The following is a 24,596-nucleotide window of genomic DNA, read 5'->3' as shown; positions in this document are numbered from 1 at the left end:
TAATTCTCAAGGAAAACTCATTGGAAACTGTCACAAGAACTCCTATTCAACCGAAGCTACAGGAAAGATTCCCACATTAACCAGTCAAGATGAGGGGGAGGGGACAGGGACTGGGTTAGGACTTGTGCCCCTGGGGGGGTCTAAGAGGAAAAAGAGTTTATGTGGGTGGACACTCATCATGAAGAGTCAATAGGCCAAGGGACAGACAAAACATCCCAGTCCTGAAGTCCTATGCAGGAAAACCAAGTCCCTCGGCTGCTGAGAGAATTGTTGGGACAGATAGAAAGGCTGGAGATGCCTGGACTCCACCCACAAGAAGTATGTGGCTCCTGGCTTGGCAATGGACAGGGTGTAGAGAGCTCAACATGAGTGGCTGCTACCTTGTCGCGCTCACCAATCCAAGCTGGGAAAACTCCCATTCACTGCACAACAAGATTTTGGCACAGGATCTAGGACAACCAAGTCCTCAGAGAAAACTCAATCTAGTGATACAAAGTAGCCAGGGGTATGGTCAAGGTAGGGTGGTGGCAGCTTCTGTTGGCACTTGCTCAGGTACTGCCAGGAAAGCAGCACAGCTTCAGTTCCTACAACCACAATGCCAAACCCTTAGTCTCAGTCTAGTGAATGCTCTGGCCCTGCCCAATCCACTGGATTGGGATGACTACAAGAGAAAGGACACAACTTTGGGTTGCATCTGAGCAGACTTGCAGATTCCTTCATAGGCAGTGCATCAGACTCTTGTGAGCGCATGATCCTCACTTACTTTAACACTCCCCTCCTTTGAGGCAAAGACCCCAGTGCAGGGAGAACAAGAAATATACACTTAAAGGGGATAAAGTCTATTTGAGGTGGACCACAGCAAGTGTCAAAGAGACCTCACCCCTGAGCAGGTGGCAGCAGTCAAAGAACAGAGAGGAAGTCTTGACCCATGTCCTAAGCAGGTTTTAGCTTCTCCAACACCAACCATACCCCCTTTCAAAGTGATAGCTGCCAGCACACCTTGAGCAAAGATATGGTTGCTGTCTCCATCAAATCCAGCCCTCAAACTAAAGACACAGGGCACATGCCTTCTACATAGGGATGCTTCCACATAAAACACCCCTTTAAAATCACAATAGGGATTTCCCTGTAGTCTAGTGGTTAGGATTTCACACTTTCACTGCTTTCATTGAATCTAGGCCTAGGTTCAATCCTGTTCTGGGAATTGAAATCCCACATTAAGCCACTGAACCCTGCAGACAAAATGATCAAATAAACAAACACTGTAATTATTTCACCTCAATTCATAGCTACAGAGAAAGTCAAGTAAAATGAAAAGGCAGAGAAACCCAGCAGAATAAACAAGAAAAAAATCACTGAAAACATAATCCCTGGAAAAATAATGAAAATGAGATAGTCTAATGCACAATGAATTCAATAAGCTGGTCATAAAAAAAAGCTAACTGAATTTAGAAAGTACCAATATAAACACAACTTATTTTAACAAGGATCTAGAAAATATGAAAATGACTGACCAAAAATGGGTAACTCAATATCTAAGATAAAAGCAATCTAAGACAATTAATAGCCACCTAAATGATACAGAAGAATATGTAAAGTGATCTGAAAGACAGAATGATGGAAATCACCTAATCAGAACAACAAACAGAAAGCCAAATGATGAAAAACAAAGGCAACACCCTAGGTCTATGGGATAATACAAAACATGACAAATTCTGCATAATAGGGGATCCAGAAGGAAAAGATAGAGAGAAGATAATCAAAAACATATCTGAAGTAATTCTGGTGGAATATTTCCCAAATCTGAAGAAGGAAACAGATATCCAGGTACAGGAAGTACAAAAGGTCCCAAACAAGATGAACCCAAATAAACTCACACCATTCACCTTCTGTAGTCATGATACTGGTAATATTTTGTGAAATCAACCCATCACTTCTAATATGGATAATAAGGAGAACTAGAGAATAACCAAAAGGGATAAGAAATACTGGCATTGAATCTAATTATACCAGCATGTATTGATCTCATGTTCTATGCCAAGCATTATGCTAGATTAAAAATATAATTGTGCCTAGCATATTTCCTACTCTTAAGGTAGGTATTTAGTGTTCATCAAGGGAGTTAGGGGAACATCTATTAAACAGTGTGAAAAGTGTATGAATACAGTGTTTCAAAAGTATAGATTAGGGGCCTCATAATTACTCCTGCGATGACTAAGAAATGACATATGAAATATGGACTGGGCCTTAACGGATGATTAAACTTTTGCAAGATAAGGGAAGGCATTTCTGAACAAACAAGAGAGGCATTGTTAAAGTTGTGGAGTCGTGAGGGTTGGTGCATTTGTCGGACAGGTAATAGAAATAGTGAACTTGCCCATGTAGCTGTGGCGAAGAAGTCATATGGGGACAACATAAGAGGCAAAATCAGAAAGCTAAGAGAAGAGACCTTAAATGCTAAGCTAACCAGACAACAAGGAAAATTAGAAGTTTTTAAGGAGGAAATGTGTCTTGAGGGAGTTCCCATCATGGTGCAGTGGAAACGAATCCGACTAGGAACCATGAGGTTACAGGTTTGATCCCTGGCCTTGCTCAGTGGGTTAAGGATCCGGTGTTGCTGTGACCTGTGGGGTAGGTTGCAGATGCGGCTCAAATCTGGCATTTCTGTGACTATGGTGTAGGCCAGGGGCTACAGCTCCGATTAAACCCCTAGCCTGGGAACCTCCATATGCCACAGGTGCGGCCCTAAAAAGACAAAAGACAAAAAAAAAAAAAATTAATAGCAGTTGTCACCTATTTTACATGTGATATCTAATCTGATATTCACAGTAGCCCTTAAAAATAAGTACAGTGTTCTTCATTTTACAGAAAATAAAATCAAGGCTTACAGAAGATAAATATTTTGTCTGAAATCAAACATGGTAGTGACTCAACCCTGATTTCGCTGTAAAGGTCTTACTCATTTACTCTGCCACCACCAACTTGACCAGACTGATGTTTTAAAAAATGGCCTTAGTGGCAGAACTGAGAGAGAATACATTAGAGAGAAGAGATCCTAAAAGCCAAAGAGAATAGTGCAGAAGATGCTGCGATAATCTAAACCAGAAATACCACAGGTCTAAATGAATGCAGGGAGTGGCTGCAGGGGAGGCAGTCTTACCTTGAAGCCAAGAAGCTTGAACTTCAGGGTGCTCATTGGTGCAGGCCACAGCCATGGCCTAGGAGGAGGCCCAGCAGGGCTTAACATGGTCACGGAAATTTGGCATGGTTGCAAATGCATTAACCACAAGTAATTAAGACTGCTGCATCTTCCTACGCTGTCTTCACATTTGTCACATTTATTTTGTTCCTATCCCATGGTACTGGAGATGCCATGTGTATTTGGCAATCTGGCTAAAGAAATATTTGGGGCATATATTTACCTTGGGGACAGTGAAGTTTATTTATGTAGTTTGCAAAAACATCCCTGCATAAACATGCTATGAAAAACAATCCAATCATAAGAAAACTTCTTAGGAATATTCTCCTGCCAATTCATTTAGCTTTAAGACATGAAGCTATAAGGACAGAGGTCTGATCATAATATGGAAGTCAGCACAGGAAATGTGTGGATAATGGAGGAGACAAAATTGGAAGCGGAAACAAGTCTGAGGAAACTTTTGAATCATCACACAAGTAAATTATAAGGAGAGTATTGCCTTCTTATACTGAATGAAAAAGAGCTATTAAAAAAGTGATATACTTTGTGAGGTAAGAGGTCACAGAAAATTATAAACAGGTCATCCTCTCTTTTCCTTGTTTTTTGGTGGGAATCCAATAAAAGAGGTTGACTGATGATTTCGTGTTGTAGGACAGAAACTTACAGCAGTACTTCAAATAACAATTCTGCCTGTCTATTCAGTTGCATGTTTTATGTTTCCCATTTTATCAGATGTCTTAGGACATTTGACACATCTTTCCCCAACAACATATGGTGGTTCTAGACTAAACAGCGAGTAACTAAGGCACTGACAGAGCAAAATGATCAAACCATACTAGAGGAAAACTAATTATCTTTCCATTTTCTCTACAAAAGAAGGCTTGCAGTCATGTTGAAGTGTCGGCTAAACTCTAATAGATTAGGGGGAATTACAAACTTTCGGATAAAGAGTCAATTTTCAAAATTAAATATTTTATATAGAAAGCCATGATAGAATGTAAATCTTTATGAGTTAATCAACAGAGTAAAAATGAGGACAATTAGAATTTGAAAATCTTAAGTAGAGAATATTATTCAGAGAATATTGTAGTTGCCCACAATCTTTTGAAATCTTAATATTACAAAGTAACATTAAAAACCTAGTACCAAATATCTTCAAGAATGAAGACAACCATCTATAAATTGTTACGGGTAAATTTTGAAAGAATGATTCATTATATTCTGTAGGCTACAAATGAGGAGGACTCATATTATGTACTATCAGTTCAATATTCCATAAACATTAATGAGAACCAAGAAAAAGCCACCTATTACTGTAACCGAGCATGGCACGGTGGGGATTCCTGGCACAAAAGCCTTTCTGTGTACCCCACTTCTTATTTTTTGGAAATGGGCCTCATTCAGCCTCCATGACATTCCCTGAGTTCCTAGGGACAGGTTCAGACAGGATCAGAGAAGGAAGGGGATACAAAGACAAGTGAGTAATAGTCAAAAAATAATGGCACAGCCTCAGGGCAGAATCCTGGTTCCCTCTCAACGAATACACTTAATGACATAGGCATCTTATACACATAGGAGAAAAGATATCTTCCTTACGCTTCTTTTAGAAATGAATACTTTAAAGATGGATAATGTAGAGTCTTTCCTTGTCCTTCTCTCTAGCTTAACTGCACCCTAAACACAAGCCCATAAGCTAAAGATTAGACACAATTGCTTGAGCACAATTGCCTGTGGGTTAAAGATGAGTAGCACATGTTTTTCAGGAACTTTCCTATTTTGTTCTAATCTCTGATCAATATGCCCTTTTTGCAAGTACTGTTATTCCAGGCAATAACTAAGAAGACCACCACCATGATCATGCTGAGATCTTCTGACACCAACTTTGATGTGACTAAGATTCCCCAAAAGAAAGAAGAATGAATGTTTGTCCCAATCCTGACTCCTATCTGAAAACCTATTTTTTTGTTGGGTTTTTTTTTTTGTTTTTTTTTTTCTTTTTTTCACTCTAAAACTTTCTGCTGGAGTTCCTGTCATGGCTCAGTGGTTAAAGAACCCAACTAGCATCCATGAGGACACAGGTTCGATCCCTGGCCTCACTCAGTGAGTTAAGGATCTGGCATTGCCATGAGCTGTGGTAGGTCGCAGATGCGGCTCAGATCCTGAGTTTCTGTGGCTCTGGTGTAGGCCGGCAGCTACAGCTTCAATTCGACCCCTGGCCTGGGAACCTCCATATGCCACCAGTGCAGCCCTAAAAGACAAAAAAAAAAAAAAAAAAAAAAAAAAAGACACACCTCCCTGCAGTTCTTCCCAATGGAGCCTATAGTCTTTAGGCATTATTAGCTTGCTGTAGCCTCCTTTGCCTGGCAAAGCAATTTTGCCTTTTTATCCTTCACCCAAAACTCTGTCTGCATTTTTATTCAGTACCAGTGGACAGAGACCAAGTTTCAGCAACATTACTGAGGTCAGATTCATTAAAAACAAGCAGGAGTTCTTGTTGTGGCTCAGCAGTAATGAATCTGACTAGTATCCTTGAGGATGCGGGTTTGATCCCTGGCCCTGCTCATTGGGTTAAGGATCTGGTGTTGCAGTGAACTGTGGTATAGGCCAGCAGCTGTAGCATGAATTCAACGCCTAGCTTGCAAAGTTCCATATGCTGCAGGTGTGGCCCTAAAAAGGGAAAAATAAACAAACAGATAAATAAAAGGCATCTTAAAAAAAAAAAAGAAGGAAAGAAAAACAAGCAGTTCTATTTGCCATTAAAAAAAAAAAATAGAGGGAGGGCCATAGGTGAAGACAAACCTTATGTAAAATAAAGTTCAATATATGTAGAAGGTACCTGGGGAGAGAGTAATGTCCCAATAAATGTAAACCAAAAGTTCAAAGTACAAAGATAGTTTAAGGGCTTAATCTAAGGACAAAGCAAGGTAAAAAAAAGAAAAACTATGCTAAAGGGCACTGAACCTAAGAGAGAGATTGTTTGGATCAAGGGCTACTCACTGAAGTTTGCTATTTACAAAGACAAAAAAAAAAAAAAAGAAAGAAAAAGAAAGAGAGACTTAGAAACACAGGATAAAAGAAATCAATTAAACCTGCTCTGAAGTACAAATAGAAACCTCTTGTAGTCTGGAAATGTCCTTTCCCAACTGCTTCTGAACAGGACCAGCTACTTGAAATTTCTAAATTACACATTAAGAAAAAATATATAATATTTAATTGTAGAAAATATCTATCAAAATATACAGAGTAAAATTTCCAGATTATAATATACTTGGGAAATCCTACATACTATATCCCTTTTGGATTATCTTAAAGCTCATTTGTATTATAAAATGTCTGAGATACCCTGAGTTAAGAAAAAAAATAATTCACTTTACTTTTAACATTCCTTAAACTTGCATGAACTCAGAGCCATTTTAAGCAAGAAAAAAAAAATCTGGACTGCCCCAGAATCACAGATTCCTTGAGGGAAAAAGATAACAGCAAGGATCACTTAATTATTTTCAAAGCACCTTGAAATGATTTGTAACTATGAAATATGGCCCTGTAAAGTAAGAATGCATGATCTGAAAGTAGATGGATGAATGAAGGATCACGCCTATAGACCATGAGTTTTTGGAATGCACGAACCATTTATTTGATTTTTGTAGCTCAATCTAATACATAGTAAGTACTCAATAAATGAATTTTGGCTGATTGAGTGATACTTCATTGATATTAGGTGCTTAATAATACTTTGCCCAGTTTAAGTACTCTTGAAAGGGCCATGAATATATCATAAAGATCACGCTCACAGTTTAAGGGTCAATAAATGTGGTCATCAACATTTGTAGCTGATAATGAAACATTTACCAATCAATATAAAGTTTGCACAGCAAGAGTCACTCAAAAATTGAAGGAACATTTCTTAAAGAGATGTGCAACACCAGCATTTATATCTCTAATACAAGGAGATAAATGATAAATAGAGCTTTTTGACAACTGCTCAAGCATAATCTCTTGGTTCTATACTGAGTTTAGAATGCATTTAAATAAGAAAGATTTATAACTGAAAGAGCCACTTGACTCATTTTTTTTTTCCATTTGAGAAGGAATAAAGAATCACTTATTTAAAAGTCATCTTCGATCAAGAGCAAATATTAGGCACTTCCATTATCTAACAACTCTGAGTTTTAAAGGTCTTTTTAGTAACTAATATAAATGAGAATTATTTTTAATGGTGAGTTCCCAGAACACATTCATAGTTAGGAAAATGCTTTCATACACATAAGTCCCCTTTCTGATAAAGTAGCAGCATAAAGCCAATCTTTTTTTCTCTATGCTGCATCAAGCAAGCTGAAGAAGATGAAAAAGTCTCCTCAAATACTAAAGAGGAATGAAAATGCAATGTACTTAAATTCCAAAGGGATTTTTCTTTTGTCAAAGGCTTCCCTTCTATAACCTATTCTGAGCTTAAAAATCATACTAATCTCACTGTGGCTCTTATTATATCCCTTTGGTTGTTAATTTTAAATAATCTGTAGAAAGGTGAGTTTCTCAAATAAAGGAAGCTTCCTTGTGGCTTCTGGAGAGTAAATCAACAAAACCTTTGTTGGATTAAGAAAATTAGCTTAATTTGAGATTCTGAGGACCCAGTTCCAATGTATTAACTGATTTATCAGAGATTATTTTAACTTTGCAAAGTTTAACAAATCCACCTATTAGAGAAGACACTTCAACTTGCTGGTTAACATTTAAACTCACACCAATAGAAAGAAGCCAACTGTCTCTCAAGAAATCGGCCAGGTCATTGCATGAACTATTATTGTAAGGTTCCCTATAAATCAGAGAGATGCTTTTCATGGCATTTCCATCAGAATATATTTTGATGTACTTAGTACCCATTATCAAAAGACTATAATAAGCTAGTTGTCATGGTTCAATTTACATGAGAATAGAGTCAGCCTGGGTAGTTTTTAAAATGTGAGAACATAAAATAAGAAATTGATGGATGTGAAGAAAAATAGTCTTTCTTACCCTGAAGTCAACTCCCTGCATCACATAAATCAATAATATGCTCCTCGGATAACCACATAACTCAAACTTAATGCCTGGGTTCCAGCTGTGAAAAGCTTGATGTTCTAATTGTGGGGCCATCTCTATTTATTTGTATCTCTGCTCTACAGTCTAGAGATCTCTTACATAAGGATGCTTAGGAACTTTATTGTGGGTAGGCCTAACCATGTAGTAACTCACCTCATTAAAATATAAAGCCTAAGAGTTCAAGAATTGATTCTTCAACTCAGCATCTCGAACATCTTGGACAGGGCATAGTTTATTGATGCTTTTCAATATATATATATTTTTAATGAATATACCCATTATTTTTTTACTGTATTTTCTCTTAGGATTTTCCAACTATATCCCCCAAGAAAGAGTTTCTTATAAACTCATTTCTTATCCACATTCTTTTATATATATTTGTGAATACATATATACAATGCTATATACATGTATATGCACACATATATATACCTATTTATACAAATATATATACACAAATATATTTGTGGATACATTTACAGTGCTATATGTATGTATATATCACACATATATCTATATATACAAATATGGGTACACAAATATATATAACATAAGGATATATGTATAAATTATAAAATTCGGGCTACCAAATACTATACCCATATTTAATTATAAACATGGTTGGATAATCAAATATAATATTATTAAACTACATGAAATTTACTTAGAAAACATGAATCCATCAAGTTTTTATACAATCAAGCAAATCCTTTCTAAGATATACTTATTGCATATCCATTTCTGTTTAATTATTATAAACTCTGGAATGTATCATGAGGAAAATGTGTTGCAAATATGTAAGGATTATGCAAGTAGAAAAGACATGCCAAATCACTTGAAATGTTGGGGGGATATTAAGCAAGTGATTTGGGGAAAATATTCATGTTACTACCCCCCTCATTTAACTGAGTTCTTTGATAAACAAGTCAGTCAGTAAAATGTCAAGAGATAATCTTCATTGGTTGTAAAAAATGTCAAACTCTTACAAGAAATACATATTTCATCACTCTCAATATTATTGCAGAACTCAAGAAACTATGTTTTCATTAGATTGCCTTCTAATATCTGTAATTCAAAAATAATTATCTTTTGTCCCTTGCATCAATGAGATATTAACTCCAACAATAGTTAGCAATAGTTTTTCCATTTTTTTTATCATTTCAGATATAGCAATAAAATTTTCACTTCTCATAGTGACTTTCCAGTATAGACAAAACCTCCTAAGCAGCAAGGTTAGCACTATTTTAATTAAAAAGCTTTCAATAAACATAACAGGTGCCTTCTTAATTTCTAGAATCTCTGCCCAGTATGCCAATAGCAAATTGGGAAATAGAATTTTAACTTATAAACACAGGTTTTTTTTGGTAGGTGTGCTCTCTGTGAAGACTGTGTTTTTTTTCCCCTTATTAAAGATGAAAATACACAGCAAATCAAAAAGACGAACTGATTATTTAAAGCAAGTTCATGAGTGTTCTGATAGCAGGCTTGAAGTATTTTAATGGGACATAAGAGTTTGACATAGTAGTTCTACAATAAATTTGAGAAGACAGGAGATTTAGGTTTAATTCAGTGTTTTACTATCTCAGAAGTGGTTTTCAGGGACCTATCTTAACAGAGATTTTATCTGAGCAATGGAAATAGGACTAGCACACATACAAATTCCTGCTAATGCTCCTGTATTCCAATGTTAAAAACTCCATACTTAGAAATACAGTGTTTTTCTTCTTTACTTTTATTTATTTTTATTGGGATATATTTGGCATGTCTTTTCTACTGAATTAGCTTTAGGTTTTAAAGTAAAATGGATTATTTATGTATATGTATATATACACATAAATATATCTTTTTTTCCCCATGCAGCTTATTACAGAACATTGAGTAGACCTTTCTGTGCCATATAGTAGGTCTCTCCCCATTAGCGTTAGTAGTTTTTTAATGCACAGAATTTATCTTATGTGATAGTTGTTTTTGATCAGCTTGTAAGCCCAGAACTATTTTTTCATTAAAAATTAAGTACCATAATCTTCATTCAGTCCCAGCTCTCTATAGTCAACTCTCTCTTGCAGAACTCTCTTAGCTGAAAAAAGCTGCATCTCCAGAACAGGACAAGATAATTATGAAGTTGTGCAATATTTCATGATATGGCAGTACACTGTACTTCATTCCCTACATCTAATTCCTATCTGTGAGTCAGCATCCCAAAGCCACAGAACCAAACATGAAATCATCTGCAACACAAGTAATTTATTTCTAAAAATTTTAAAAAGGGTAATTTGGTATCTACTGATATTATGATTTCTTTAAAGTATTCTAAAATTCCTATAGTGTATAAAATTTGATGCATTTAAATGGCATTACAACTTACCAATGAGAAAGGTACAGACACCATCTCTTGACTCTATTTTGAGAAAAAAAAAGCTCTAAAATTTTATTCCTCTCAGCACTTAGAGTGATGTAAGTGGCACAGTAAATGTTTAGTCAATATGCAAATTACAAATGATTTGGGGGAAGAAGTTACATTAAAAAAATCTCATAAATAAAAAGGCACATAATCTAAACAAGACTTGTTGAGTTAACAGAAAGCTTTCTTCTTTAGCACACTGTCTACTTGGAAGATACAGGCAGGGTGAATTCTGTATATATAAATTGTTTGAATATATTTGGTGACAACAGAATTTTTAATCTTGTTTAACCCACATTTTACATATGCATGTGAAGTATTTACTGCATAGAAAAAAAAATTTGATAATTATCATCCTCTATAAATAGCTATCCTAGGAGTTCCCATCATGGCTCAGTAGTTAAATCCTATTAGGAACCATGATGTTGAGGGTTCGATCCCTGACCTTGCTCAGTGGGTTAAGGATCTGGTGTTGCCTTGAGCTGTGGTGCAGGTCGCAGAGGCAGCTCGGATCTGGCATTGTTGTGGCTCTGTTGTAGGCCGGCAGCTACAGTTCTGATTAGACCCCTAGCCTGGGAACCTCCATATGCTGTGGGAGTGACCCCAGAAAAGGCAAAAAGACAAAAAAAAAAAAAAAAAAGCTATCCTAAAGTTTAAATGATGATTGTTCGTAAATTATGTTTAAGAATTACAGTAATACTGTACATTCATAAAATACGATATTGTTTATACAGTGTCATCATGTGATACCTACATTGACCACAGAGACTTTTTAGTTAAGTATGCACTCCGGCAATTTAATGAGGAACAGTACCATAGTAGTTAGGAACATAGGCTGGAGAGCCAGGCTTACCTTGTCATGCACCCTAATTCTGCCATTTACTTTGTGATCTTGAGCAAATGACTCAACATCCCCAAGCCCTAGGTGAATGATATGACCAACCCCACAATATTCACTTAAGATTGGAAGAGTTAATGCATGAAGTGCTTAGCCTAGTACTCTTCACTCAGTAATCATAGAGTGATTATTGCTTCAGTACTAGTCACTATTAGTAAGGGATTAGACTGCTTTTATTTGCTAGGCAGTAACAGTGGTGGAACAGAGGCATCAGAGGTAGAACAGCAAAAAACGAAGTTTGAATTTAAGGCAGTCTGACTTTGACAGATTTTGCTTTCAGACTAATACTCTACCAGCTCATTTAAGTGGAAATCAAGTCAACTGTAGAAGTGTTACCTGCAGAAACACTTTCAGGTTAATCTTCACAAAATAAATAGTATAATGTGAATATTTAAAATCCTTTTCATCTATTATCACTCAGGGTTTATACATATTGAGATTTCTTAAAGTACACTTTTACACATTGTATTCATTATTTGTGCAAGAAAAGCTATTTGTCAGTGAAAACAAGGTACTAACTTTTTCAGCTTAAAAAGTAATTTGGCTAAAATGGTACCTAATTACGATATTCACAAAGGAGAATGACCTTTCAAATATGTCTATCAGCCTCTTGCTCATGAACATTAATGCTTCTCTTGAATGAAAAGCAGAGCTGAGGAACACCATTGTCAGTAGACTCCTATAAGAGAAAAGAGGAAGCTGGAAAAGAAGAGGACAAAGTAGGAAAGAAATTACAACCTACTGAACCTTAAAGTGAGACAAATTAATACACTCACGCAACAAATGGTGGAGCAACTTGTCCAGAAGTGGGTTTTAGAGGGAACTGAGACCCTTACCATACTTTTTTTTTTTTTTTGTCTTTTATCTTTTTGAGGGCCGTACTCACGGCATATGGAGGTTCCCAGGCTAGGGGTCTAACAGCCTATGCCACAGCCACAGGAACACCATATCCATGCCACGCCACGTCTGTGACCTACACCACAGCTCAAGGCAATGATGGATCCTTAACCCACTGAGTGAGGCCAGGGATCGAACCCACAACCTCATGGTTCCTAGTCAGATTCATTTCCACTGCGCTACAAGGGTTACTCCAAGCCACTCTTAAGCAGAGTTTAAAATTGTTCACGACTATTGCACACCCCGTTACCCTTATGGTTTAGGGTTAGTAGAGGTTAGAGATTGACTGAAAAGTGTGTAGTTAGCTAATGTTCACACATCCAAATGTGTCTGCCCAAGAAGCTCTTCATTCCATTTTCAGAAACAGAATATAAGGGGATATGATGAATCTGATGCTAGATATATGTTTGCAATTGTAATGGAGTTTTTGGAAAGCTGGACATTTTATCAAGGGGCAGATAAAAAAATAGGGGTATTACTATAAAATTCAACAGATTTGAAATATTGGATGAAACCATGGGAGTGAATCCAGCAGTCAAAAGAGAGTAGTCAAGGGCTTTGGTAATGTTCACCATTAGGAGGCTGAATGGAGAAGTCAGCTAAAGAGATAGAAAACTGGATTTGACAATGAAATGTGGATTTGACAATGACTTGCTGCTTAATGAGCAAGTATAGTCATATCTATAGAAACTGAATCATCAGGAGTGATTTGCAGTGGGGATGCACCCACCACTCAATCTTAAGAAACCATTGAGAACAAATAGCGGTGTTGACTATTGCTCCCAAAAGAATTTCTAGAGACCTCAAACACTGAGAAGGAAGGTCAAGCTATCCCTTTTATCTGTTACATTCTTTGTTCCTTTCACTTCCACCTACAACCTCAGCTACTAATGAACTTGCTGTTCAGATACTAGCATAGAAAGTTTGTGCTTAATCAATCATTCTACATCATGTAATTACTGGTATTTATGACACATTAATAAAATTCTATTTACTCTATGGATAGATATACTCCCTAGTGAAACAGGCTACCCTTGCTCACCAGTGTATTCCTGAAAAGAATGATTTGAGTGAAACAATTCTGATCAAGTGATCTCACAACTTGGTTATTAGCACCACCCTCACTCCCCAGTTTGTCTGTCCTCTTTAGGCTGGAGTAGTTTACAACAGTGCATGGGACAGAACATGGGACTGTGCAGAAAGAACCAATTTTGAAATAAAACAAATCACTTTATAATCCTGGATATTCCACTTAACAGGTTTTGGCCTCAGGGAAGCTATACAAGTATTTCAATCCCTTGATCACCCTTTTATGAAAACAAAAATGATACTATCTGCTTCCTCTATTTTCCAGGATTTTAATAGTTTTGGAAAAAATATATATATAATAGTGGCGTATTGTTGAAACACAGGAAATGGTAAGTAGATTGAGTTCAAAACTGCTAAGATGATGCTGTGATGCTACACAACAATGCTGATCTTAACTCACATCTATGTTTCTCATATAATTACTACCTTTTAAGAACACTTCTTACACGGTGACAAATTATTTTATTTATTTATTTATTTATTTATTTATTTATTATTTGCTTTTTAGGGCTACAACAAAGGCATGTGAAGGTTTCCAGGCTCGGGGTCGAATTGCAGCTATAGCTGCCAGCCTTCACCACAGCCACAGCAACTCGGGATCCCAGCTGCGTCTGTGACCTACACCACTGCTCATAGCAATGCCAGGGATCGAAACCACATCCTCAAGGATACTAGTCGGATTTGCTTCTGCTGCACCACAATGCGGACTCCACAACAACATATTTTAAAGAATAATCTTTGTGGTAGAAGCATCATTACTATCTATAAAACGAGTAAAATATTTGTTTCCTCAGCAAGACTGAGAGAAGCTGACCAATTCATCTCTAATAATCCATCGTGTTTTATGCTAAACAATTCTTTTCTGAAAAATCTAAATCAATACATTTAAATTTAGGGAATTGTTTTTCAAAAAGATTTGTTAATGGATATTGCCACATTAAAACAAACAAAATTCATCTTTTATTGGAGACATCCTCATCCAAAACAACCACTTTACATATTTAATGACTAGCGTTATGTTTTACCACAAATGAACTCCCTAATGCATCATAATTTGCTAAAGTACTTTAGTACATTTATATATCTCACTATTTGAACAACATATTCCTATGAACATAAAGGACCATTTACCCAAAAACACGTCATTAGTTGGGAAAAAAATATAAGACGTTTAGCATATTCTAAAGGAGCTGAATAACATGTTGCTTAAACTTCTCTAGAACATCTCATCCTGAGATATCACTAGTAGCTAAAGCACCATTACTATTTAACCAGTTTGTAAGGTGCAAATATACAATAATAGCTGGGTAATTGGAAAAGAATCGTGCAGTGTAAAAGGCAGATCTCCACTATTCTATGCATGAAATAGTGATCACTATTACATTAAGATGAGAAAAACTCCACAATATTAATGATAATACTGAAAAAATAAAGTTTATTTTCTCTTAGTGGGACAATTAATGAGAAATAAGGATTCTTTAACTGCAGGTTATTAGTTTATATCAGTCACTGCTGCATCAGAAGAACTAATCAGGAAGATGTAAATAAGCAAATTACCAACTGTCAAAAACATTATCACTATCAAATTTAATGGGTTTCCCCCAGGCAAGCTAACATTGCTTTTGCCTGAAGGCCAGCTCAAAAATGAATCATGAGGGAGACAAGTCATATAAATGCAATAGACTTTAATTCTTTCCGTATATATGAACTTGAAAAATAAACTTTAAAACTCATTGTTAAATTTTGTATCAGAAAAGTAACCATGAAGACAGCTGACTCCTGTAGGCCATATTAAATATTCTTCAATGACCTCTCTTTTCTTTGCTTTTAAGTTAACATAAGTATGAGCATAAAATATCAAATCAATTAGTACATATAGCTATCCCATAGGGTAGACTAAAAAGTGATTTTCATTATGAAAAGTTGTAGATAAAACCAACATGGTGATTTGTATGTATTCACTGAACTGGAAGTGAACTGTTCTAAACACTCAAAAAAATTAATTCAATGATGTCTTTAGAGGCCAAATATGCAAGGTATATATTTTCTCATCCTGCCAATTTGTACCATCTACTATTTACACAGATGTATTCCTAATGCAAAACTAAAATGTTAAACATATTTAATTTTGGTTTTATTTAATCTATTTACAATATTGTAGTCCATCCATTATTCATAGAAAGTAAAATGAATGGTTTGAGGAGTGAGGGGAACTTATGTAAAGATTTTAGAAAAGAAAAGTGTCCATATACAAGGGTATCTTAAAATCACACTTGTCTCTGTAGCAATGTAATAAAGTTAAGGATTCCACCTGAAGGTTAAACAAAAGTTAACCATCTATGTCTCAGGGAAGTTGTGTCAGCCACTGTGGAGCTAGGTAACAAGATCAGTGGGAAGGAGAAACTATCATCTTTGGGAATGCTATGGGTATTTTGGAAACGATGTTTAAATTTGATCTCCCAGAAGACTTCCTTCAATATGGGGACAGGGCTGACCTTGGGACAAAGAGTTAATGTGTTACAGTTAATTTTCCTTCTCTCACAATGCCCTATCAGCTTGTTTTGGGACTCAACTTGACTAACCTCATCCCTAGTTGTTAACCTAATCTAGCAGCTCTCCAAGTCTCACTCATATAGTGAATAACAAAGATTTTAAAATAATATATATTTTTAATTGAGACCCATGCCAAAGCATTATTTAGACTTCAAGAAATGTATCTTTAAATGGTGGGCTGTGTAGAATTGTAATATGTACTGTACACTGCTTTATAGATCCCATGCAATGTGACATAACTGCCAACATGTAAAGTCAGCCTTCATGACAGCTTGATAAAAAAAGTTAGCACTCTTATCAGGTAAGCATTTAAGCCATTCAATTCCACCTGCACATTAACCAAGCTGGTATGGCAGGTCAGAGAACACAAGTCCTAGAAGGTCTATTTTCCCTCTTACATACAGTTATCTAGAAATATTTATTCATTTAAGACTATTGATGTTGTCAGAATGAATATAGACAGAGACATCTTTCTCTCTATAGATAGATAAGGAGGGAGGAAAGGACAAAAAGACAGACCATTTTGGAAGGCAACACTGTAACTGTAATTGCCTTTATAAGAATAACTACAAACATTATTATTATACAAATTAAAACACAAATAGCTAGTAGGTGCGTCTTTTGGTTGTTTGCTTGTAGTAACTGACAAAGATTGATCAGCCTATACTCATTTAACTGCACAGTGCTTCACCATCACTTATTACCTAACTTTCCCATCATAGCCCTGAGAGAGTGTCAGAATGTGCCCTGGCAGGTAATAAGCAGCTAAATCATGCAGTAACACATTGTGATCACAGGAGCTTCCTGGGGCTCTGGGAGGCAGAGGGCAGAGGTATTACTAAGGAATACCTGGACACTGACTCTCCCTCTCCCAGCTTTCGCATCTTTTCCCCAATTTGAGAATTATCTCTACAGATGCTGATACTGGCGGAGAATGAATAAGAACAGATCTCTATAACTTTATTTTTAAAGGCTTACATAAATTCCCCCAGAAGAGGGATGAAGCCCCACGTGAATTTACACTGAGGTTTAGTAAGAACTCTACTTTGCAGATTCTGTCAAATTCTACCTTTGGGTTAAAAGCTTAGGCATAATGATTACCAATTTCTGCTGCGTGTATATATGTAGTACTATTGTGTTTTCCTTCTATTTCTTTTTAAAAAGGTGTTTTTCCCCAATTCAATTCAAATGTAGTTAATTTTATTGTATGAAAGGTGGGTGTGGAGGTAGGTGGGGGTGGTTGTAGGAATCTGCTCACACATATATATGTGTTTCCTTCTAGTCAATTTATAGCCTAACCTGAACCAGCACATCTATTGTGTTTGGGAGGTTTTTGAAACTTGTCTGGAATATTTCTTAGGGTTGTAGACATCACAGACATCACTGTGTTTGGTATGAAGAATCAGGTAAGCTAAAGAAAAGATATACATTGCTCATGCTGTAATGGTTATACACAGGCTATTTCTCTGCGTACGTTTTCTTTTTAGGTATAAAAATCACTGGTATTAGTAGCCACATGCATTTTTATGGATTTACATACATTATTAAATGCATCATTACCAAAAATTCTCTGAATAGATTTATGTTATTCTCATTTTATTGACAACTTTGAGAGGTAATTACATTGGTCAAGATCACATAGCTGGAAGGAAGTACAGCAGGAATTTATATTGAATAAATCACAAGTTTCACTCATCAATTCCAAAAATAAAGGCAGTATATGTCCATGAATATGTGTGTGTTTGAGTACATATTCTCCTTGATTTATGACTTGCATTTGAGAATCTTGAGAATAAAGTCTAATTCATTAAATATTTTAAAAAATGACTACTCAGATATGAATTCATTGTAATACTTAAGATGATCCCAAAATACGTATTTATCCTCCATTCATTCACAAATATACTATCAACACTTTCTTCATCACTCATGACTTAACTTCTTTAACTAAACTACAGAGTATCAAATTAGAATTTGACTTAGTGCAGCATTTTCTAAATGCCATATACTTGAGAACTAAGCATAATTTTGTTCTATCACATAACTACCATCCATACTATAATTTACCTGATGTTTTAATTGGCTGCTTTAATACATAAGTGGAACTTTTTAGTATTGCTGTAATGGAAATGAATACTACTTTTCATTGTCTTGTGTTACCCACAAAAACAAATACAGTCAAAACAAAAGCTTATTATTAGTTATCTAATTAGTTATCTTTGCCTTTGAGTATGAGACCTCTTCTCTTTGCTAAAAACAAAATTCAGACTATTGCCTTTGGAATGAATTAGCAATGAGATACCGCTGTGTAGAATAGGGAACTATGTCTGGTCACTTATGATTGAGCATGATAATGTGAGAAAAAAGAATGTATACATGTATTAAAAGAATGCATATATATATGTATATATATATATATATGTCTGTATGTGTGACTGGGTCACTTTGCTGTACAGTGGAAAATTGACAGAACACTGTAAACCAGCTATAATGGAAAAAATAAAAATCATTATAAGAAAAAATATAAGAAAATTCTTGGCTTGTTGAGAATACACTAGTACAAAAATAAGTATTTTTCTTTTAGTATCAGAAGAAAACAATAAGGTAATACCTTTCTCAATATGTGGTTTAAATTTATTGAGGTGGAGTTCCGGTCATGGTGCAGCAGAAATGAATCTGACTAGCATCCATGAGAACTCAGGTTCTATCCCTGGCCTTTCTCAGTGGGTTAAGGAGCTGGTATTGCCATAAGCTATGGTATAGGTTGCAGACACAGCTCAGATCCTGCGTTGCTGTGGCTGTGGTTCAGACAGCATCTGTAACTCTGATTTGACCCCTAGCCTGGGAACTTTCATATGCCACAGGTGTGGCCCTAATAATAATAATAATAATAATAATAATAATAAACAGAACAACAAAAACATGAATTTATTGAGGTGATTTTGTATGTCTCAAATGGAGACAACTTTAATGATCATTTAAAATCTTGTCTGATAAAGCAAGGCTTATCGCAAATACAAACTGTTCTGGTATTCAATACCTTCCAAAAGTGGAAAGAACACAATAAAGTGATTATATTGGGCTCTGGGATCAGAGGATGTGAATTTGAATCCTTACTCTGGTACTTATTAGCTATGATATATAAAACTGCATTAACCAATCTGAGCCTCAGTTTCCTTATTTGTTAGCAGCCATCAATAGTTCTAAAATTAATATGTAACTGCAAAATGTAGTTATCTAATTCTATCATTTCTATATTTGGTAGGATACTTTTTAACAGGACATGCCCCTAGTCTGCTATTTTGTTATCCAATGGTAATACATATATAGGAAAGGTATGATAAATGCTTGATTCTTTTATTTCATATACTGGTATTCAAGATAATGATTTAAGGGTTCCACACTCTCTGAAGGAAATCAACTAGTTTTTAACACACCATTTAATACTCATGGATTTACATGTGTTTGACAAATTTCAATTCACTGTAATGATGCTATTTATTAGTTGCAAATTAATTCAGCAGAGAACTCTTCAGGTTTCTTTCTGAATTCTTTTGACATTCATTACCCTGGAGTTTTTTATAGCTTGCTTGCTATCTGGTTTGAAAAGATACTCCAGATTCATCTTATCCTACCTATACCTGCCATTTCTTCAAGAAACCTTGGTTTTCTTTAGTGGGAAATACTATTTCAATAACACAATCTGGGTACTATATAGAACTCCTTGCTGCTGGTTCAATCATTGCTTCTTGGTCCTTACATATACATGTATACACATGCACCAAATATACACATACCCAAGCTCATTTAAATGTAGTTTTCAAGTAAAAAAATCATAATACTGATATTTTCAATGCAAATTCAGAATCACAGAGTTTTTACTAAGTCTCTTCCATATTGCACTGTTCTCTTCTTTTCCACATTAAAAATCCAGATTCCAAGATATAGAGGGCAATAGAATAAAAATACCTCATGAGAATTGCTCATTTATCTACTTTACATAGAGGACAGTCTCAGAATAATAATACTAACATTATCACCACAAACATAAGTAATACAGTTTTTAAAATTTGAATAGGCTCTACCTGTGTGTGTAATATAAACATATCTATGTCCAAATCCCCTATACCCATATCATTTCCATTTTCCATATCTGTACTATAGTCAGGGTGTACAGAAACTGCCTGTGGCACTCTATCACTTAGCTTTAGTTCTATGAGTGAGTACCTTTGTGATATTCACCACTAATCTTTCATTCATCTCTGGTCAATTGGGTGTCTGAGGCATACTCTATAGATGATTGTAAGGTAGGATTCAGGATACAACGGAGTTTTCAATGTTAATATGTTCTATAAGCCTTTTTAACTCAAGTTAGTTTTTCTAAATATAAGATCTTTGGCTCAAATAGCTCTCATTTTCCTTCCCTGCATATCATAAATATAGACCTATACACAAATGTTGCCACATTTTCTTCTAGAATTAGGTACTATTGTTTGGTAGCTGATTTTATTCTCTTATCTGCCTTATTTTTAAGCACAGGTGTCCACATAATACATTTGTGAGTTGTTTTTATTCCTTTATAGTCCAGTATTTTAATAGAATATTTCTTGTTTTGGGTATTTCTGGGTTTGTGTCCTTAGAAACATAACCTCTTTCAACATACAGATTCAATATGATACATGTACACATTGGAATATTACTCAGCCATAACAAAGTATGAAATAATGCCATTTGCAGCAACAGGAATGGACTTAGAGATTATTATACTAAATGAAGTAAATCAGAGAAAGACACATGTTATATGTTATCACTAATATGTGGACTCTAATAAAAACATATATGAAAAAAACTTATAAAACAGAAACAAACTCACAGATTTTGAAAACAAATTTATGGTTACCACTCAGCGGAGGGAAACCACTCAGCGGAGGGAAAATTAGGAAGCTGGGATTAACATGTACACACTACTATACATAAAATAAATAACTAACAAGAATCTATTGTATAGCTCAGGGAAATCTACTAAATATTCTGTAATAACCTGTATGGAATAAAAGAATGGTCATATGTATATGTATAACTGATTCACTTTGCTGTACACCTGAAAGTAGTCAACATGGTAAGTTAACTACACTCCAATACAATTTATTAAAAATACATATACAGATTCAAATATCTGCAGGAGAGTTTTCTTGAGTACAGTTTTGTGTATGTGTTTCTTTTCCTGAGACTCCTATGACTTGTATGTAGAATCTTCTTCATGTGTTTTCAGTTTATTTATTAATTTGTCTCAAATCTTTTTAACATTTTCTTAAATGTGTCTTCCTTTAGCTTTTTCTTAATGATCTTCCTAAGTTTATTCGTTCTTGTGTTTATGGTTTAATCTTTATTTATTTATTTATTTTTTTGTCTTTTTGCTATTTCTTGGGCCGCTCCCGCGGCATATGGAGGTTCCCAGGCTAGGCATCGCATCGGAGCTGTGGCCACTGGCCTACGCCAGAGCCATAGCAACGCGGGATCCGAGCCGCGTCTGCAACCTACACCACAGCTCACGGCAAGGCCGGATCATTAACCCACTGAGCAAGCACAGGGATCGAACCCGCAATCTCATGGTTCCTAGTCGGATTTGTTAACCACTGCGCCACAACGGGAACTCCTAATCTTCATTTCTAAAATGATTCTTTTATTTCTAGTACTTCCTTAAACTTTGTCACTGCATTTCTGAGATTCTCTAATGCTGATTAGTGTTGTTCTTTACACTCTTTTAATTTTTCTAATTTCTTGTAGATTTTTAAAAAATTTGATTGGAGTAATATTATAATTTTGTTTCAGGTGTGCAGCAAAGTGAATTAGTTTTACATATACATCCATCCATTCCTTTTCAAATTCTTTTCCCTTAATAAGGTTATTAGAGTATTGAGCAGATTTGTTGGAGTGTTTTACTACTGATGTGTTGTTATATTTAAAGGGAAAAGGTACAGTGGGAATAGCCCTCTAAAAATATGTTACATTCATCTATGACCTTCCTCTTTATGATTAGAAGCCCTACAAAATATTGTGTAGAATATTGTATTAAAAATTATTGAAGATACATTCAAAGTGGAGCTGACATTTTCTACAGTACATAAGTCTATAAACTAGTAACATTTAAGGATATCTATAGCCTATTCTTTTTCATAATATTTACATCTAATATAAAAATAATCACAAGCCATTGATTTCTACTGATATCTGAACTACACTAAATATAAGAAATAAAACAAGTCCATGTTTAGTTAGTGATATTAAGCATACACAATAAATTATACATTAAATGTACAAAACTGTGAGTCTATATAGTTCATCTTGCTCTGCTTTTAAAATTTTATTTCTTCTTGTTTAATGTGGCCAAGTGATGTTCCTAGAGAAAATCTCTAAAATATGATTTGTAAACTATGCATCAACAACCTGATTTTTAAGAGATGAAAGGCTTTCTGGTGGGATGTTAGCTACTTTTTGACATAAATTAGCCATCATATTTATGTGGTGTTTTTCCATATACACAATAACATTAAGCAAACCCACTATGCTAATTGAGGTTCTAAGATTTAGTAACAAAATATTACTTTATTTAGCAAGCACGCTACAATTACAATTCTGTCTTTTTGTTTTGTTTTTTCTTTTTAGGTCAAGAAATAAGACTTCACAGCACAGACTTAGAAATAAATTTCAACACTAGAAACCTACATTATAATTATTATTTATCATTATCATTTTGCACAATGTCTTGCAAAACTAATCTGTTTTCATGGACTTGTTACTATTTTCATTACATATATAAAAATATGTATTTAAGAAGTAATTAATAGTGGTTATAATCATTCATTTAACAAGAATTTGAACATCCACAATAAACTCTGTTCCTGTACATACTTATCAAGAAAACAATTGCAATTTGTTATTAGTCCCACATGACATAAACTGTGAACCTCCCATGTTTCCTCAAACTTAATAACACTCAGCATTATAATGTAAAAGTAAAATTCAGGGTCACAATTACATTTAAAAAACACATATACACCTCTTCACTTGAAAGCTTTGGAAATATTTTTGTGTCTTTTGTGAATTCACAGAAAAAAAAATATTCCAAGTATAAGAAATAAACTTCACTTGCATTATGCTTGTGCTATTCTATAAGATAGCACCTTAGGAGTTCCCAACTGTGGCACAGAGCTGCCAAAGCTGTGGCCTAGGTCAGAGCTGCAGCTATGGTACAATCCTTGCCTGGAAATTTCCATATGTTGTGGGTATGGCCAAAGGGGAATAAAAAAAGGTAGCACTTTATATGACTATCATTAGGATTAACTAGATAATATTAATAGTAAAATACTTTAAATTTCTATTTGTAGAGTTTTAATAGGTCTCATGCATTTTTCCATTAACAAAGAAATGTCATATTACTGAAAAACAGTTTCATTACTACTGACAGGAAGTAACTTTTATATATAAATTTGACATATATTATTTTTCATTTATATATTGCTTCATGACTTCATGTCATTTTTGTGAATATTTGTCTTTGAAAATTTCTGAGCACACATCTTGTTTTGAAAATGATAATATAGATCGCTATTGTTAGTGATAGGATATAAGTCTGATATGTTAAGGGGAACAAGGGGCTTATAACAATGTGAATATTTTTGATAAACAAATGTAACTTTATCTTATTTTTATGCTAACATTCTAATATCTTCTATATGTAACAATTTCTTAATTTTTTTTTTCTTTTTGCTTTTTAGGGCTGCACTTGTGGAATATGGACGTTTCCAGGCTACAAGTTGAATAGGAGCTGCAGCTGCCAGCCCACACCACAGCCATAGCAATGCTGGGTCCAAGCCACATCTGCAAACACACCACAGTTCACAGCAATGCCAGATCCTTAACCCAATGACTGAGGCTAAGGATCAAAGTCACATCCTCATGGATACTAGTCGGGTTCATAACCAACTCAGCCACAATGGGAACTCCTGCAAAGATTTCTCAATTTTATTAATCTCCTAAAAAAGAGTCTACATTTATCCATGGAAGCTAAAGGGATAGAGCTTCCTCTTCAGCATTTTTTTTTTTTTTTTTTTTTTTTGGTCATTCAAAAGTTCTGGGGCCAGGGATTGAACCCAAGCCACAGCAATGACAATGCCAAATCTTTAATCCACTGAGCCACAGGCAACTCCCTCATAATCTTTGAATGTTGAGAGACTGACATAACTAAATTAGTGCAGTATACACAAAGTACAGTTTTGAAAGTCTGGTAATGGACATAATGTAAGATCTGGTGACGTGGCATTAACAGTACAGACTTAATTAGACCTTTAAAGCATGTCTTTAGTTGTGTCTCCATTACCAACTCTTTCAGTTATAGCCTTGCTATCAAAATCTGTCAATTCATTCCCTTTCTTAATTTAGCAGATACTTTTAATGGCCTCTGTAACCATCATTTATTG

General features: G+C 35.1%; 1 protein-coding gene across 6 annotated transcripts in view; it reads right to left on the bottom strand.

Annotated features, from left to right (window-relative positions):
• Positions 1-24,596, bottom strand: part of PTPRD (protein tyrosine phosphatase, receptor type D) — a 2,180,605-nt gene that overhangs the window by 1,440,255 nt on the left and 715,754 nt on the right. The gene's annotated exons all lie outside the window — the stretch shown is intronic.

The sequence above is a fragment of the Sus scrofa genome, chromosome 1, assembly GCF_000003025.6.
Source record: "Sus scrofa isolate TJ Tabasco breed Duroc chromosome 1, Sscrofa11.1, whole genome shotgun sequence".
Classification (NCBI taxonomy): domain Eukaryota; kingdom Metazoa; phylum Chordata; class Mammalia; order Artiodactyla; family Suidae; genus Sus; species Sus scrofa.
The sequence above is the reverse complement of the archived record's forward strand: the minus strand, read 5'-3'. Positions and strand labels throughout refer to the sequence as shown.